At 40.2% G+C, this 16003-nt stretch overlaps 1 protein-coding gene across 3 annotated transcripts in view; it reads left to right on the top strand.

The window, feature by feature from the left end:
• The first annotated feature begins 341 nt into the window (after nt 1–341).
• mkln1 (muskelin 1, intracellular mediator containing kelch motifs) overlaps nt 342–16003 on the top strand; it is a 233566-nt gene continuing 217904 nt past the window's right edge. For 2 of the 3 annotated variants that reach the window (XM_057855275.1, XM_057855278.1), the window contains exon 1: nt 342–581. The gene's annotated coding sequence lies outside the window, so the exon portion shown is untranslated. Of the gene's footprint in view, nt 582–5880; nt 5900–16003 lie in introns of those variants that run through there. The other variant, XM_057855276.1, reaches the window with a different exon arrangement.

A 16003-nucleotide genomic window follows, 5' to 3' on the forward strand; every position in this document is an offset into this window, starting at 1 on the left:
TAAATAAACAGATGCAGTTTTGCGGACTCGCAGAGGGGAAGATTAAAAAGGGCGTATAGGCACGCTCTCGCTCTGCAATGACCATACAGTGCCTTCTTTTTTTTTTATCCAAATTATTTATTTTATAACAAGTATTCCTTAGTTTATCATTCATACATCGTTAATATATAGTTATTTCAAAAAGTTAGCGAGAAAGAACCCTGGCCCGGCCCGACGAAATAATTGACATTTTAATTTCGGTCATGTTTTCAGTTTAATTCGGGGCCGGATGTATGGGGGGGCCGGGGTGGGCACGGCCCACCCAGAAGTGAGTCGTGCCCACCCAATCAAAATGTCGGTGTTCTGTTATGCATAAAATATTGATAGGTTTTGTGATTGAATACCTGAGTTTTATTGCTTTTATTACGTCTTATTAGCATCATCTAGTGGATGCCTTAATTTACTGCATCTCATGCGCACTTTATTTGAAAGAAACTGCAACACGGAAGTGACGTTGTTCAGTTGAGACTCACACGACGATGGGAGCAGTCAGTTCGCGCCATCTCTGACCATTTTGCCTTGAATTTGAGGTTGCATCGCCGGTATGTATTGTTTAAATGTGTTTAAAAACGAAAATATGTGAACTGTGTGTACTTCAGTGCAAAAAAAAGTGAGACAGATTCACTTACCATGAAACTTGTGATATGCTAATTACCCACGAGTTAGAGGGTCGTCAAAATGGCGTCTTGGGCGCTCTGCCAATTGTTTATTCATATTTTCATATGCAGTTTGCTACAGATAGGGCAGTACATATGCGATTTAATATACTGTGCATATTTTGATTGTGTTGTTTTGTCTGTTTTCTTTAGTTTCACCCTTTTTGAGTGTTAATAAACCTGCTTAGACAAAGCCACGTCTGCAGAGTCGTTGATACGAGAAAGGTGTTCATAGCCACGACTATCGTGACGGCACAGTCGGGAATATCTATTGTAGCGTCGCACTGGATATAGAGAACGCACGGAGAGGTGGTGTCACCTACTTTTTTATTGCAGGATTAACGGTTACTGTTGGCCGCAACCAGGCCGAACAAGCAATCACCAAAACAAGCTGTTTATCCAACCTCATTTGTTATCTGCGCGGTTCCGCTCTCTCCTCCAGACACATTCTCGCAGTCGGACATCCGGGCATTTTTGACGTCACCAGCCACAACAAAGCGTCGCCATATTGAAATGGGGGCAAAACACGAGTCTCAAGCAGTTGGTCTGTCGTGCATTGTATTACAAACGCGCTGAACTTTTGTCTTATTTGCGGTCTTTTTTTCCGTCGGAATGACTAAAAGTTGCCGTGTTGTGGGTTGTAACACAAGGAAGAGTTCGGAGCTGCATTTGAAGTTCTTCATTCTTCCTCGTGAGAAGAAAAGGACTAGCAAATGGCTGAAAGCAATCAATCGAGGAACAGTAAAAAAAGACGGTTCCGTGGACCATTCTCGCCAGTGGGAACCTAAATCCAGGCACATTTACGTTTGCAGCCGACATTTTATTACTGGTGAGTAAACTTTCATCGATTTTTTTTTTTTTTTTTGCCCCAATTAGCTGCTAGGATTCAATAGAGTAGCCAGTGGTTAATATTACCGTAACCGACAACTCGCAAAGCGTTATTGGTCTTTTGCCATGAACTGCTCTGACCGGTCAATCGGTATATTATTGGCCTGGTGGGAATTGGTTATTTTGCCGTGACACGTTCACGGCTAAATAACGCTTGGAGGCGAATTACTGGTTACGGCAGTAATAAATACTCCGTAGATACTACCAGTTTTCTTAGTTCCACACAGTACATATTCCACGTAATTCATAAAGGTCAACTTACTGGGTGACTTTATGAGGTAGTTGTAGATGTTTCCGAACTCCACTGCAGGCAATTCCTTTGGATGGTTTATCCAGCTATCAGCTGCGACTTTGTATGGGCAGATTTGCAGGCTAATACACGCTAATTTTAAGTTGTATCGCCTTCTTGCGTCTGTCGGCAGTGACTCGTGATAATAAGTTATGTTTAGGACGTTTTTATGAAAAAAAGATGCAAAACACAGCTGAAATATATGAATGTCAGACAACGTTACCTGTATGGCCTCCATCTCAAAATGGCGACACGTTGCTATGCGAAATGACGTCATCGTGACATCACGCCGACTGCTAGAATAAGTAGATAGATGAATGAAAAAATAAAACAAAACAAAAAAAAAACAAATAACCCCCCCCCAAAAATTAATGCAGCCTCAACGGGACACAAGCCAGTGTCCTACTTGTGCCGGTCCCAAGCCCAGAGAAATGCAGAGGGTAAAAAAAAGCCTGCATTAGGGGTGCCCCCTCAAGATTTCTTAGTGCCCACTCTGGTGGGTAAACCTAGATCCGGGCCTGGTTTAATTTAGCTGTTTCCAGCTTGCTATGTTTATAATTGCGATGTTTGTTTACCGCTTTTCCTATTACTGCGAAGAGGGAGGAAGTTACATCGGCCGCCGCTGTGATATTTAAGTCATCAGCCATCTGCTGTGACCCGGGAATTTAACGCCTGCTTTCACACACACTGCTTCCCATGTCAGTCGACACGGGAAATTGTTTTCACACACAACTGCTGCACGGTTAAGTCCCGTGATATTCCCGTTGTTTTGGAGTATGTGATAGGGGCTGAAGTTACATCCAGATACTTTAGGTTGCAGTTTATGGGTCATGCGAAGGCAGTGGACCTGCCTAAACATTTCGGTTTGCCTTTCGAATGAATGTGAATTTCGCCATTTTAACTCGAGAGTTAGCTATGTTCACTGAGGTCTTGGCAGGTGCACCAGCGGCTAGCCTGTTACAGAAGATGGCTCGTCTGAGTCCTGTCCTCCCCCTCTTTTTGTCCATAATTATTGTGTGCGTGTTTAAAAAAATTCTGACAGACTTTATAATGTTACTTTAAATGTGTTTTAATTGTATCTTCGATATATGTGCATTCTTTTGTCAAACACAATTAGTAATTGAGGTTAAATTTGATGTTCAGTGCTTTATTAATTTAAAATGATTCAATATGATCTATATAATGGGTGCGAGAAAAGTACAGTGGTACCTCTACATACGATCGCTTCGACACACGAACTTTTCGACATCCGACGTAAAATTTGACTCGCCATTTGTTTCTACATCCGACGAAATGCTCGAAATACGACGACAATGGCAGCACCGCAGACGAACCCACGGCGGATTTTCTTGTGTGACAAATCAACACAGGTTTCAGAAAAGGTTGGTATAGGTGGTGAAACAAGGAAAAAGTTGGTGCTTACCTTCTAAATGAAGATGCAAATGACAGAAAAATATGAGCGTGGGGTGGGCATCCGTGAAATGGCTCAACAATACATGTCCATGGTCCTCCTCCGACCATCGTTCGCCAGTCTTTATAAGTTAAGCTGACAATTCTTATTGTGGTAACATCTCCATAGAAATCGCCAGCTTCGCCACGTTTTCATCATTTCTTTCACAACTTATTCAACACAAAACGCCTGCTGTCTGCCGCAATTGACGGTGTTCTCAAGAGAACATTCAAAGTGAAAGTGAAACTCAAGCTCACCGGTCCGTCTTTGGCACGTCAGCCCCGCGGTGCGTTCAGGTACACAAAAAAACGTCCGCCTTATTAGAACCCGATTCGTTACACTATTACAGGAATTATTATTATTCTTTTTATTATATTATTCCAATTTTGATTTATAATTTATTTGTTTTGCTACGTGTAATTGCCATTTGTAATAGCACCAGCAGTATTTTTTAAGGATTTAGTGCAGGTTTTTGGGCTGTGGAACGAATTAATGGAATTATAATGTATTCCTATGGGAAAATCCTGCTCGATATACGACCATTTCGACTTACAAACAAGGTCCTGGAACGGATTAACTTCGTATGTAGAGGTACCACTGTATTAATTTTCAGTTGAAATGGCTTTAAAAAAGGTCTTAAAAGTCTTGAATTTAGATTTATCAATCCTGGGGGGACCCTGCAAAAGTTTTCCAGTCATGACTGACTCTTCAGTACATATTTATGCAATTATTGACAAGTCTAGAGGTCAGTCCTTAAGCATACATGACTGATTAGTTGTGAGGTCATTTGATGTGTGTCCATGTCAATCATTACCGTGCAAGAAAAAACACCAAATTGGGCTGTTGAAACCATTTCAAAGGTGCCTTAAAACTTGTCGAGCGAATCGTCTTCTCGGTGAGTCATCAGCCGGAGACCAACAAAAACTTCAAATAGAGTTGGCTGCTCTTGTCTAAATGCCCGTTGACAAGTCGGAGCACTTAACCTACAAAAATACTTGCAAATATGAAAGAGTTTTCTGCAGAAATACCCCCTCTATGACTTTATAGGGATGTCATCAGCCACCTGGGCTTCGAGTGAAAACAAACCTAAAAAAAATCTATACTAGTAAACTAAAAGACACAGTTATATGTCTAACTCTTTTGCACTGAATGAACTTTAATAGCATCAATTCTTACTAGTCCAGTGTAAATCCTGTTTAAAGCCATAAAGCCAGTGGAAAACCAAAAAGCAAAGTGGGCCACTATTCTCATAAGCAAAACACATATGTTCACTTTCCCACAGGCGTGTTGAAAATGGACCACATTATACATTACATACTGCGGTTAGACTTAAAAACTTGTGTATTCCGGACTTTTCGTCGCATTGTATCAAAGTTGGACGCGACGCATGGAAAAAGAAACTGCAGGCTCATTCTTTGTGGTGTGGCGCATAATGGCGGTTCTAATGTTTGACTGCGAGGGTCTTAAAATTCATGTTTCATACAAGACAGTGATGTCTACTGTATTGAGTCATGCAATATTCACAAAAAAGACTTGTTGAATGTTCATTTTAGTCAATCTCCTTTTAACAAAGTTTTATAAAACAAAACAAAAAAAACCTTAGAATATTTCTCAAATAAGCACAAAAATGAATACAATACAAACATAGATAAAATCATCTTTTAAAAAATCGAATTTAATACAGTGTGAACAATGGTGTAGGTTTGGTCTCAACATTGGTAGGGCCAATATAACAGCATAACCTAAATGTACACTTTTTGCTCGGAATAGGACATTAATGAGACCAAACAAATTGGGTGAACTTTGGGCAGGGCTACATTTTTCACAAATATGAACCTAATTAATTGATATGCTAAATCAGGGGTGCTCATTACGTTGGTCACGATCAACCAGTTGATCGCAACGCTAGTGTGGGTAGCTTGTCGCATCCTCCCAAAAAAACTTTTTTTTCCAATGTACATAGTTAATTAGAAACTCCAATTTCTGGAGAAATTACTCTCGGTCTTAAAAGAAGAAGAACAAGGTCTCTGTGGTGATACAGATCTTAACCCCGCCCAGGTTGGCTTGAGTTTTTTTTGCCATTGAAAATGAATGGGAAAATATTTGGATGTTCACGGACGTCAATGGTAGCACCCTCCATAAGCGTCAATGGAATCGGGGACATTTGTGGGACACGTCGTTTTGATATCTGGTCATTTCCTGTTGATTTGGTGAAATTGTTTTTTTTTTTTGCCTTTGAAAATGAATGGGAAAAATTTTGTGGTATAGACTTACATAGGCGTCAATGGAATCCAAGTACATTAGCATCAATAGCATGAAAAAACATGATTAAATGCTATTGGAAATGAATGGGAAGTTTGTGTCACGTCTTGGAAGTCTTGTTAATGTTTTGTGTTGGTTGAAGTCAGATCCTTTTATTTTGGTAGTGGTTTGCCTCCTTGAGCAAACTTTACTTCCTGCTCTTGCCAATCAGGCTGATCATGTCCACCTGTGACCTACTGTATATATAGCCTGCTGCTAACCATGCCCAGTGTCGGTTTGTCTTGTATCCTGCCATGTTCCATGTCACCAGCTCATGTAAGCCTTTTCTTGACTAAGATTTATTTTGAGTTCAAATGCCAACTTTTGTTACTTAGTTGACTTTGCTCAGAATTTTGGTATCCAGCAAGTGCTGTGAATTTTTGTTGACTTTGCTCATAATTTTGGTGTCCAGCAAGCGTTGTGATTTTTCGTTCTCTTTTTGAACTCCTATGAACTGAAAATAAATATTTTTGTTTAAACTGAACATTCGTGCATTTGGGTCCTTAGTGAATCCTTGTCAGTTTGGACGTCCATGGATGTCAATGGCAGCACCCTCCATAAGTGTCAATGGATTCGGGGACATTTGGTGGACACGTCCTATTGATATCTGATCATTTCCTGTTGATTTGTGGGACATTTTTTTTATCCATTGAAAATGGATGGGAAAAAATTTGGACCAACCCTACATAAACACCCGACAGAAGTGTCAAAAGATTCGGGGACAATTGGGGGACACGTCCTATTAATATCTGTTCATTTCCTGTTGATTTGGGGACATTTTTTTTAACCCATTGAAAATGAATGAGAAACAATTTGGATGTCCATGAACATCAATGGCAGCACCCTCCATAAGTGTTAATGGATTCTGGGACAATTGGGGGACACGTCCTATTAATATCTGGTCTTTTCCTGTTGATTTGGGGACTTTTTTTTTAACCCATTGAAAATAAATGGGAAACAATTTGGACGTCCATGGCCGTCAATGGCATCGACGAAAATTCCGGACGTGTTGATACTTGAACGGTGCCGATTGGTCAAGCGGTTCGGGCTGCGCGGTGCGCCGAAGGAATCCCATTCAAAAAAAAACAAAAAACAAAAAAAACAAATAACACTTATTATCTGGGTCTTTTTCAAAGACCCAGATAATTATGATTATGTGGTGTGTATGTTGTGTTATGCAGCACCCGTCCTTCTGTATGTAGCTACTTACTCACGTTTTTCTGGTTCTATAGTTACTTACAGTGGCTGCTGCTGGCCCAAAAAAACTTTTAATACCCCTCCTCTTCGAAGGGGGCGGAGGAGACCGCATGTGGTCGACATGTATCTAAATTACCTGTATAACTGAACTCATTATATAATGCATATAAGCAAGGGCGTAGGTTTGATCTCAACATTGGTAGGGACGATATAACATATCAAGATATCCAAGGACTGATCTACAACTAAGGCATACTAGACTTCCCCAAGAATCGAACCAAAGTACTCTCATGAAATTCTGATATGTGATTTCACTTCACAGATTTTTTTTTTGTGTCAGTTAATGTTCATGTTAAATAAAGGGACTTGGACTCTGAAGCCATCGCGTTGAGTTACCATAATGCAAACAATGATCCAAATGAGGGACGGCTAGCTTGACTTCATTATTCCTTGTGGAGGCTGTCCTGACTGCAGTAGTTTTGCAGGTTAGCAGGTTCACACAGTTTATTGTTATGCTAACTCTGATGCTGGTTGGACTTTCAGTAGCAAAATTAGTGGTGTTTCCCCCACCTCCACAACATTGACGTCTTTTTACACTACTTGCAGAAGCTTTTGCTGGCCAAAAAAACCCCTAATATTCCTCCCCTTCGAAGGGAGCAGAGGAAGCGGCATGTTGTCGACATGAATCTGTCTCGGCTGTGTGTGTTTGGGGGGCGGCGGGGAAAGTCGTCCACCAACCAAACGTTGGTTTTGAGGGGGGTGGGGGGATTGACACATTCAGCATGTAAAAAAAGGATAAATGTAAGTCTGAACATAATGAACATAATTGGCTTCATCATGGTTGGGGTAAATTCTATCCTTACAACATATGGGAAGACAAGATCGATCGGGTCCGATCACGTCATTTTCAAAGTATCGGAATCGGCAAAAAAATATCGGACATGCCTTTTTTTTAATATGTATATATATATTTTTAATTAAATCGTTATCTAATTGTATTTCACGTTACAGACAAAATGTCTTACACTCATCCAGAGTCTTTAGTTTTGGCTTAAAGTAGGACTGTCAAATTTATCACGTTAACGACGGTAATTAGTTTTTTTTTAATTAATCACGTCAAAATATTTAATGCAGTTAACACATGCGCTGCATGACCCACTCACGCATTTTCGCGTTCAATCTATAAAGGCGCCGTTTTACCAATATATAGAGCTAAAAGGCAGTGTAAAATGAGTAGAGTGAATTTAGGCAGTCTTTGGAGCCTTTATTTAATTGGCTAAAGCCTTAAAATCCCCCTCACAACAATTAAAAATATCGTGGGAAGCAATGTAAGGAAGGAAAGGTAGTAGTTGATCTTTTTCTTAACACCATATGTTATTTTTCAACGCAGAGAAGATATATCAATTGGTGTCACTACGCACAGTCATGGTTGCACTTCCCATCAGGCATTTGGGCAGAACAGTTAAATGGCTACAGTATCATTTACTGAAAGCTCAACAAATACACTAGATGGCAATATTTAGTCACAATATACAAAGTCACATTTATCCTTTAAGAATTACAAGTCTTTCTATCCGTGGATCCCTCTCACAGAAAGAATGTTAATAATGTAAATGCCATCTTGAGGATTTATTGTCATAATAAGCAAATACAGTACTTATGTACTGTATGTTGAATGTATATATTTGTCTGAGTTTTATTCATTTTTTTCTTAATGCATTGCCAAAATGTATATGATCGGGTAAAATTATCGGGAATGATTGCAATTGAATTGGGAGCAAAAAAAAAAAAAAAAGCAATCTTGATCGGGAAATATCGGGATCGGCAGATACTCAAACTAAAACGATCGGATCGGGAGCAAAAAAACATGATCGGAACAACCCTAATCTTAATTACATATATAACTGAACTCATTACAAAATGCAAACAAGGTTGCTTGAAAGTTGGTGGGGACAATTTTAGCATCCTCAAAAGATGGTCGTGTTATGTCCTTACCGTTCCTATGAAAACCTATGCCCTTGAATGTGAATGATCATTTACTGATGTATGAATAGACCATTCAGTGTCTTGCCAATTAAAACACACTGTGTCAGCCTTATTAGAGCAGACTGCATGTTTGTCCAAGGAGCGTCAAGAAAGAAAAACACAATTTTAAGTGTCAGCACCCTTCAACTCTGTACTTTACGTTAAAAAACAAGAACACTGCTTATTAGTCATAGTGGTCTTTGTATGAATATATTCACCAAAGAACAAACTGCATGTTCTTTTCCAATCTGTCAGCTTTCGTTATGTGACTGCTACAGCTCTTGGATAGGAACAAAGCAATATTTTGTAATACACCTCAACATGGATGCCTGGAAGACTTGCGGCAAGCGCAGCATCCAAGAACACGGTTAGCGATCGTCCGTGTTTCGAGTTTCATCCATTTTTTCTTCCACGGGAGATGTTCAGATGAGATTATTCCGAGCCGCCAACAGCCACAAATGAGTATTTTTACCAAAGTCAATGACTTTGACAAATAGATTTGAGCATTTTTGGTGTTAGAACAGAAACACGAGAAGACGATGAACACGCAGTGTGTCTAAAATCTCTGAAAACCATCAAAGTGGAGATTGCCAATTAGCTTGCAAGCATGCGTGGCAAAATATTTGAAACCGCACACAGCAGGCAGGAATATGTATCGCAAACATTTTCAGTGCCCGTAAAAGTGTAATGACACGCAACTATTTTCCAAGCTGAAAGTTGAACTACAAAACCTCAAAACCTTCTGACCAATGTTCCCCCTACGTTGCACGCATGCGCAATCACGCACTGCTTGCACATACTCAGCGCACAGGAAAATCTATGCAGCGCACAAAATAAAATTGAACAGAAACGTATTGTAGCGTCACTAGGACAATTGTCGACGCCGCGACACTCCTATTGGTGTGTTCGATGCGGCAACGCGACGCTTCCATTTTTGGTGAAAAGTGAGCTAGACTCCTGTGCTGATTTACTGAAACAACATTCCGCTGCCGATCTTTGCAAGCACAGTATTAATTAATATCTAATTTTACAACTGATATAATCTAGTTAATTAGACCAACAAAATTTTCTGTACCATTTTGCAACGTAACTCAATGTGCAACAGGTGTCTAGCTAATATTACGATACATTTTTTGACACTTACACTACGCAACCAATCATACACTGTAAAAAATGTCCGTAAAATTAACAGGAAAATACTGTGAATTCATGATATTAAAACAATGTAAATGGGAAAAATGTTTTTCATTGTCATAACTTAGTTATATTCTGCAAAATACAGAACCAAGCACAACTGTTAATTCAAAGGTATTTACAGTGGGGCAAATAAGTATTTAGTCAACCACTAGTTGTGCAAGTTCTCCCACTTGAAAAGATTAGAGAGGCCTGTAATTGTCAACATGGGTAAACTCAACCATGAGAGACAGAATGCGGAAGAAAAAAAAAACAGAAAATCACATTGTTGGTTTTTAAAGAATTTATTTGCAAATCATGGTGGAAAATAAGTATTTGGTCAATACCAAAAGTTCATCTCAATACTTTGTTGTGTACCCTTTGGTGGCAATAACGGAGGCCAAACGTTTTCTGTAACTCTTCACAACCTTTTCACACACTGTTGCTGGTATTTTGTCCCATTCCTCCATGCAGATCTCCTCTAGAGCAGTGATGTTTTGGGGCTTTCGTTGGGCAACGCGGACTTTCAACTCCAGCCACAGATTTTCTTTGGGGTTGAGATCTGGAGACTGGCTAGGCCACTCCAGGACCTTTAAATGCTTCTTACGAAGCCACTCCTTTGTTGCCCTGACTGTGTGTTCGGGATCATTGTCTTGCTGAAAGACCCAGTCACGTCTCATCTTCAATGCACTTGCTGATGGAATGAGATTTTCATTCAAAATCTCTCGATACATGGCCCCATTCATTCTTTCGTTTACACAGATCAGTCGTCCTGTTCCCTTTGCAGAAAAACAGCCCCAAAGCATGATGTTTCCACCCCCATGCTTCACAGTGGGTATGGTGTTCTTCGGATGCAATTCAGTATTGTTTCTCCTCCAAACACGAGAACCTGTGTTTCTACCAAAAAGTTCTATTTTGGTTTCATCGGACCATAACACATTCTCCCAGTCCCCTTCTGGATCATCCAAATGCTCTCTAGCGAACCGCAGACGGGCCTGGACGTGTACTGGCTTCAACAGGGGGACACGTCTGGCAGTGCTGGATTTGTGTCCCTGGCGGCGCATTGTGTTACTAATAATAGCCTTTGTTACTGTGGTCCCAGCTCTCTGTAGGTCATTCACTAGGTCCCCCCATATGGTTCTGGGATTTTTGCCCACCGTTCTTGTTATCATTTTGACGCCACGGATTAGGATCTTGCATGGAGCCCCAGATCAAGGGTGGTCTTGTATGTCTTCCACTTTCTAATAATTGCTCCCACAGTTGATTTCTTTACACCAAGCGTTTTACCTATTGCAGATTCAGTCTTCCCAGCCTGGTGCAGGTCTACAATTTTGTCTCTGGTGTCCTTCGACAGCTCTTTAGTCTTGGCCATAGTGGAGTGTTTGGAGTGTGACTGACTGAGCTTGTGGACAGGTGTCTTTTATATTGATAATGAGTTAAAACAGGTGCCATTAATACAGGTAACGAGTGGAGCCTCGTTAGACCTCTTTAGAAGAAGTTAGACCTCTTTGACAGCCAGAAATCTTGCTTGTATGTAGGTGACCAAATACTTATTTTCCACTCTAATTTGGAAATAAATTCTTTAAAAATCAAACATTGTGATTTTCTGTTTTTTTTCCACATTCTGTCTCACATGGTTGAGGTTTACCCATGTTGACAATTACAGGCCTCTCTCATCTTTTCAAGTAGGAGAACTTGCACAGTTGGTGGTTGACTAAATACTTGTTTGCCCCACTGTATATGTAAAAATAACTATACTTGTTTGTATAATGTACAGTGTACTGTAAATTAAACACAAAATAAACATAATAAAATAAGCAATACAATACAGTAAAATTTACAATGTAAAGGTGCTGAATATGTTTTTTGGCATAGATTTTTCCAGTAGGCTTTCCAAAAGAAAAAAAACAACAACAAATCAATATAATGACACGCCCTTCACGATCGGGTAATGACAGAAATGCATGATGGGAAGTTGAGGCAACCACGACTCTGAGTGGTGGCTGTCCATGGTATATGATGTGTGCTGTCTCATTCAAATGTGGCGTGCCTTGGGGTCGACCAGTGTGGAACATACAGCGCAGCATGAATGAAGTAGAAGCGAATTGTGTGATACTCTTCCACACGTCGCTTGATCCACAAACTTAGCTTGAAAAATTAGAGGGAACATTGTTTCCAACCCTGCTAAATTGGCTTTAAATTAAAATACAAACGCATCATTTTTACGCATCTGTGCCCAAACAATCCAACGAACCTCGTGGCAGACGCACGGAACTTTCCACCAAAGTAAGTACCCAAATTGTCAAAGCCAATTGACTGAGAATTTAACATCATACGGCAAAATTAACTCAATTCTGCCACTGACGCCAATGCGTTAAAATGTTCCATCGTTAATTCGCATTACATTCATCTAATAGCACGTCAGACAAATTAATTTTGCCCAAACTAAATATAATTCAATTTTCGGGTACAAAGACATAGAGGAAACGAGGCAGCATTTTAAATGATGTCACGAACGGTCACTTTGACCTGCTCGAAAAACCGCCGTTGCTCAAACAGACACGTGACGGAGAGAAACGGATGCTTCCAAAATGTGCAAATATCCAAATTACAGAGTTGAGGTTGACCAGATCGTGGCTGCACATGACACATGAACGAACGAGAGAAAGACGGGACCAGCCAAAAGAGTGTTAAGGAACTGGAAAAACTGGAAAAGTGTCGACTTGGAATGACATGAATAGACAGAATTTAAATTTCTGACTCGTGGTAACTTGCTGTCAGTTGAAAAATGACACATTTTGTTATCTCCACGGGTCATCAGTGTGTTTCCTACATTCAACCTACAAAACAGATTGTATTTCTTTCTAATTCAAAGTCCATGTGAGAATACCGCGAGCATACGAAGAAAAGTCCGACTCTTCGTTATTATTGCAGTCATGGGGTTATGTGGTGAGAAGTGGGTCAAGGGGCCCCAGACGACTGCTGTGCACACTTAACCCACCTCTTAGCTTCTCCTCAGGAAGGCATGTGGACCTTTTTGGATGAAGTGCTAATTGAGCTGTGCGGTAGATATCCAAATTCCCAAAATACCAATTTGACTAGCTGGTCAAAATGGGTGACCAGGTTGTACAACAGCTTCACATACTATAGGTCCTGGAAGCAAGGGTTTTAGCAAGAGGCTTAGTGAAAACGCTGAAAAAGCGTTTTTCCTTAAGCTCGCTGCAACGTTCACATTTGGGACACTTCTCGTGTGTCAGCAGTTTCAGCTGAGAAAACGGAGCTTTATTTCCTTACCTTGAGTCCAATTCTTCCCTTCTATACTGCCTGTAAAGTTGGCAGTTTTGATGTGGTCCTTATTAGTCATTCTAACAAAAGAGTTCAAGTTGACAAAACTCAAATTCTCGTTGGCAGTACGGGTTTAAGCTAGGGCTGAGCGATACTTATCACAGTAAATTGAGCAGATTTAAATCGATAACGATAAATGACAATAAATTCGCCCAAGGATTCTGTTATAAAATTTAAAAAACTGAATCAATGCATGAAACACAAATGTACTGTTTCTCGATGATTTATTTACCAGCTTTCAATTTCACATATTTAACTCATTCACTCCCAGCCATTTTCACCAGAGCAAGGCCCTTCGCTCCCGACCGTTTTACTAAATTTTGACTGATTTTGCAAGGCCCACAGAAAATTCTGTTCTATTGCTACAGTGGGGAGAACAAGTATTTGATACACTGCCGATTTTGCTGGTTTTCCCACTTGCAAGCCATGTAGAGGTCTGTAATTTGTATCATAAGTTCTCTTCAACTGTGAGGGACGGAATCTAATACAAAAAAAACAGAAAATCACGTCGTATGATTTTTAAATCATAAATTTGCATTTAATTGCATGAAATAAGTATTTGATACATCACAAAAATCAAACCTAATATTTGGTACAGAAACCTTTGTTTGCTATTACAGATACCAAACGTTTCCTGTAGTCCTTGACAAGGTTTGCACCCACTGCAGCAGGGATTTTGGCCCACTCCTCCATGCAGATCTTCTCCAGAGTCTTCAGGTTTCGGGGCTGCTGCCGCGCAACACGGACTTTCAGCTCCCTCCATAGATTTTCTATCAGGTTCAGATCTGGTGACTGGCTAGGCCACTCCAGGACCTTAAGATGCTTCTTACGGAGCCACTCTTTATTTGGGTCGTTGTCATGCTGGAAGACCCAGCCACGACCCATCTTCAGGGCTCTCACTGAAGGAAGGAGGTTGTCAGCCAAGATCTGGCGATACATAGCCCCATCCATCCTCCCCTCAATACGGTGCAGTCGTCCTGTACCCTTGGCAGAGAAGCAGCCCCAAAAAATGAAGTTTCCTCCTCCATGTTTCACGGTTGGGATGGTGTTCTTGGGGTTGTACTCATCCTTCTTTTTCCTCCAAACACGACGAGCCTGAGTTTAGACCAAAAATTTTGGTCTCATTCGACCACATGACCTTCTCCCATTGCTCCTCTGGATCATCCAGATGGTCAGTGGCAAACTTCAGACGTGTCTGGACATGCACTGGCTTCAGCAGCGGGACCTTGCGTGCGCTGTAGGAATTTAATCTATGACGGCGTAATGTATTTCCGATGGTTTTCTTCGAGACTGTGGTTCCAGCTCTCTTCAGGTCATTGACCAGGTCCTGCTGTGTAGTTCTGGGCTGATCCCTCACCTTCCTCATGATCAGTGATGCCCCACGAGGTGAGATCTTGGATGGAGCCCCAGAACGAGGCAGATTGACCGTCAACTTGAACTTCTTTCATTTTCTAATAATCGCTCCAACAGTTGTTACCTTCTCACCAAGCTTCTTGCTTATTTTCCTGTAGCCCATCCCAGCCTTGTGCAGGTCTATTATTTTATCCCTGATGTCCTTACACAGCTCTTTGGTCTTGGCCATTGTGGAGAGGTTGGAGTTTGTTTGTTTGAGCATGTCAACAGGTGTCTTTTATACAGGTAACAAGTTGAAACAGGTGCAGTTACTTCCGGTAATGAGTGGAGAACAGGAGGGGTTCTTAAAAAAGAACTAAGAGCCGAAATATTTACTAGTTGGTAATGTATCAAATACTTATTTCATGCAGTTAAATACAAATTTATTATTTAAAAATGATACAATGTGATTTTCTGGATTTTTGTATTAGATTCCGTCCCTCACAGTTGAAGAGAACTTAAGATACAAATTACAGACCTCTACATGGCTTGCATGTGGGAAAACCAGCAAAATCGGCTGTGTATCAAATACTTGTTCTCCCCACTGTATATAAACATGGAACCCACCAAAAGAAAGATTAGACTCTCTTCTTTCAGCAGAAAAAAAGTAAGTTCATATCTTTTTCCATTCTTTAGAAATCAGCATTAGAAAATAGCTTAGTTTGAGCAATTTTCCAGTTTCTGATGAAAAAACGGAGAAAATGAGCTTTTTTTTTTGTAAACGCATACATTTCAAACATAACTTTGACTTTAACACAGCTATTTTTTGCATTAGTTACATCCCAAACATCTGAATAATGTTTTCCTTTTACAAAATATCAAATAGAACAAGACAAAAAAAAAAAAAAAACCTACAATGCTCAAGTAGGTTGAAATCCAGCATAGGGCTACTGCACCTTAAAACATGTTTTGTTTGCTCCTTGAGATAACTGTTGTTGTGATTTGACTTAGAACACATCCATAACAGAACAGTATGGACATGCAAGTGACAATGTTTTTTTTAGGTAACCTATTGTGGTTCCTCGGTTTTATCATTATTGTTATTATTATAGTTATTCTTTGTTCCGCAGCCCCTTTGAGCTCAATTTGACCCCCTTAGAATGCTTCAAAATGCATCAAAATCGGCCGACAGGTGAACACTGGTGAAAACTTTGATAAAATGTAAAGAAGAAATGATACCATGTAAAGACAAATTCCAAATACACTATGTGGCGCCCCCTATCAGTCATTTCTTTAAAAATAAAAATA

The sequence above is a fragment of the Corythoichthys intestinalis genome, chromosome 13, assembly GCF_030265065.1.
Source record: "Corythoichthys intestinalis isolate RoL2023-P3 chromosome 13, ASM3026506v1, whole genome shotgun sequence".
Lineage (NCBI taxonomy): Eukaryota > Metazoa > Chordata > Actinopteri > Syngnathiformes > Syngnathidae > Corythoichthys > Corythoichthys intestinalis.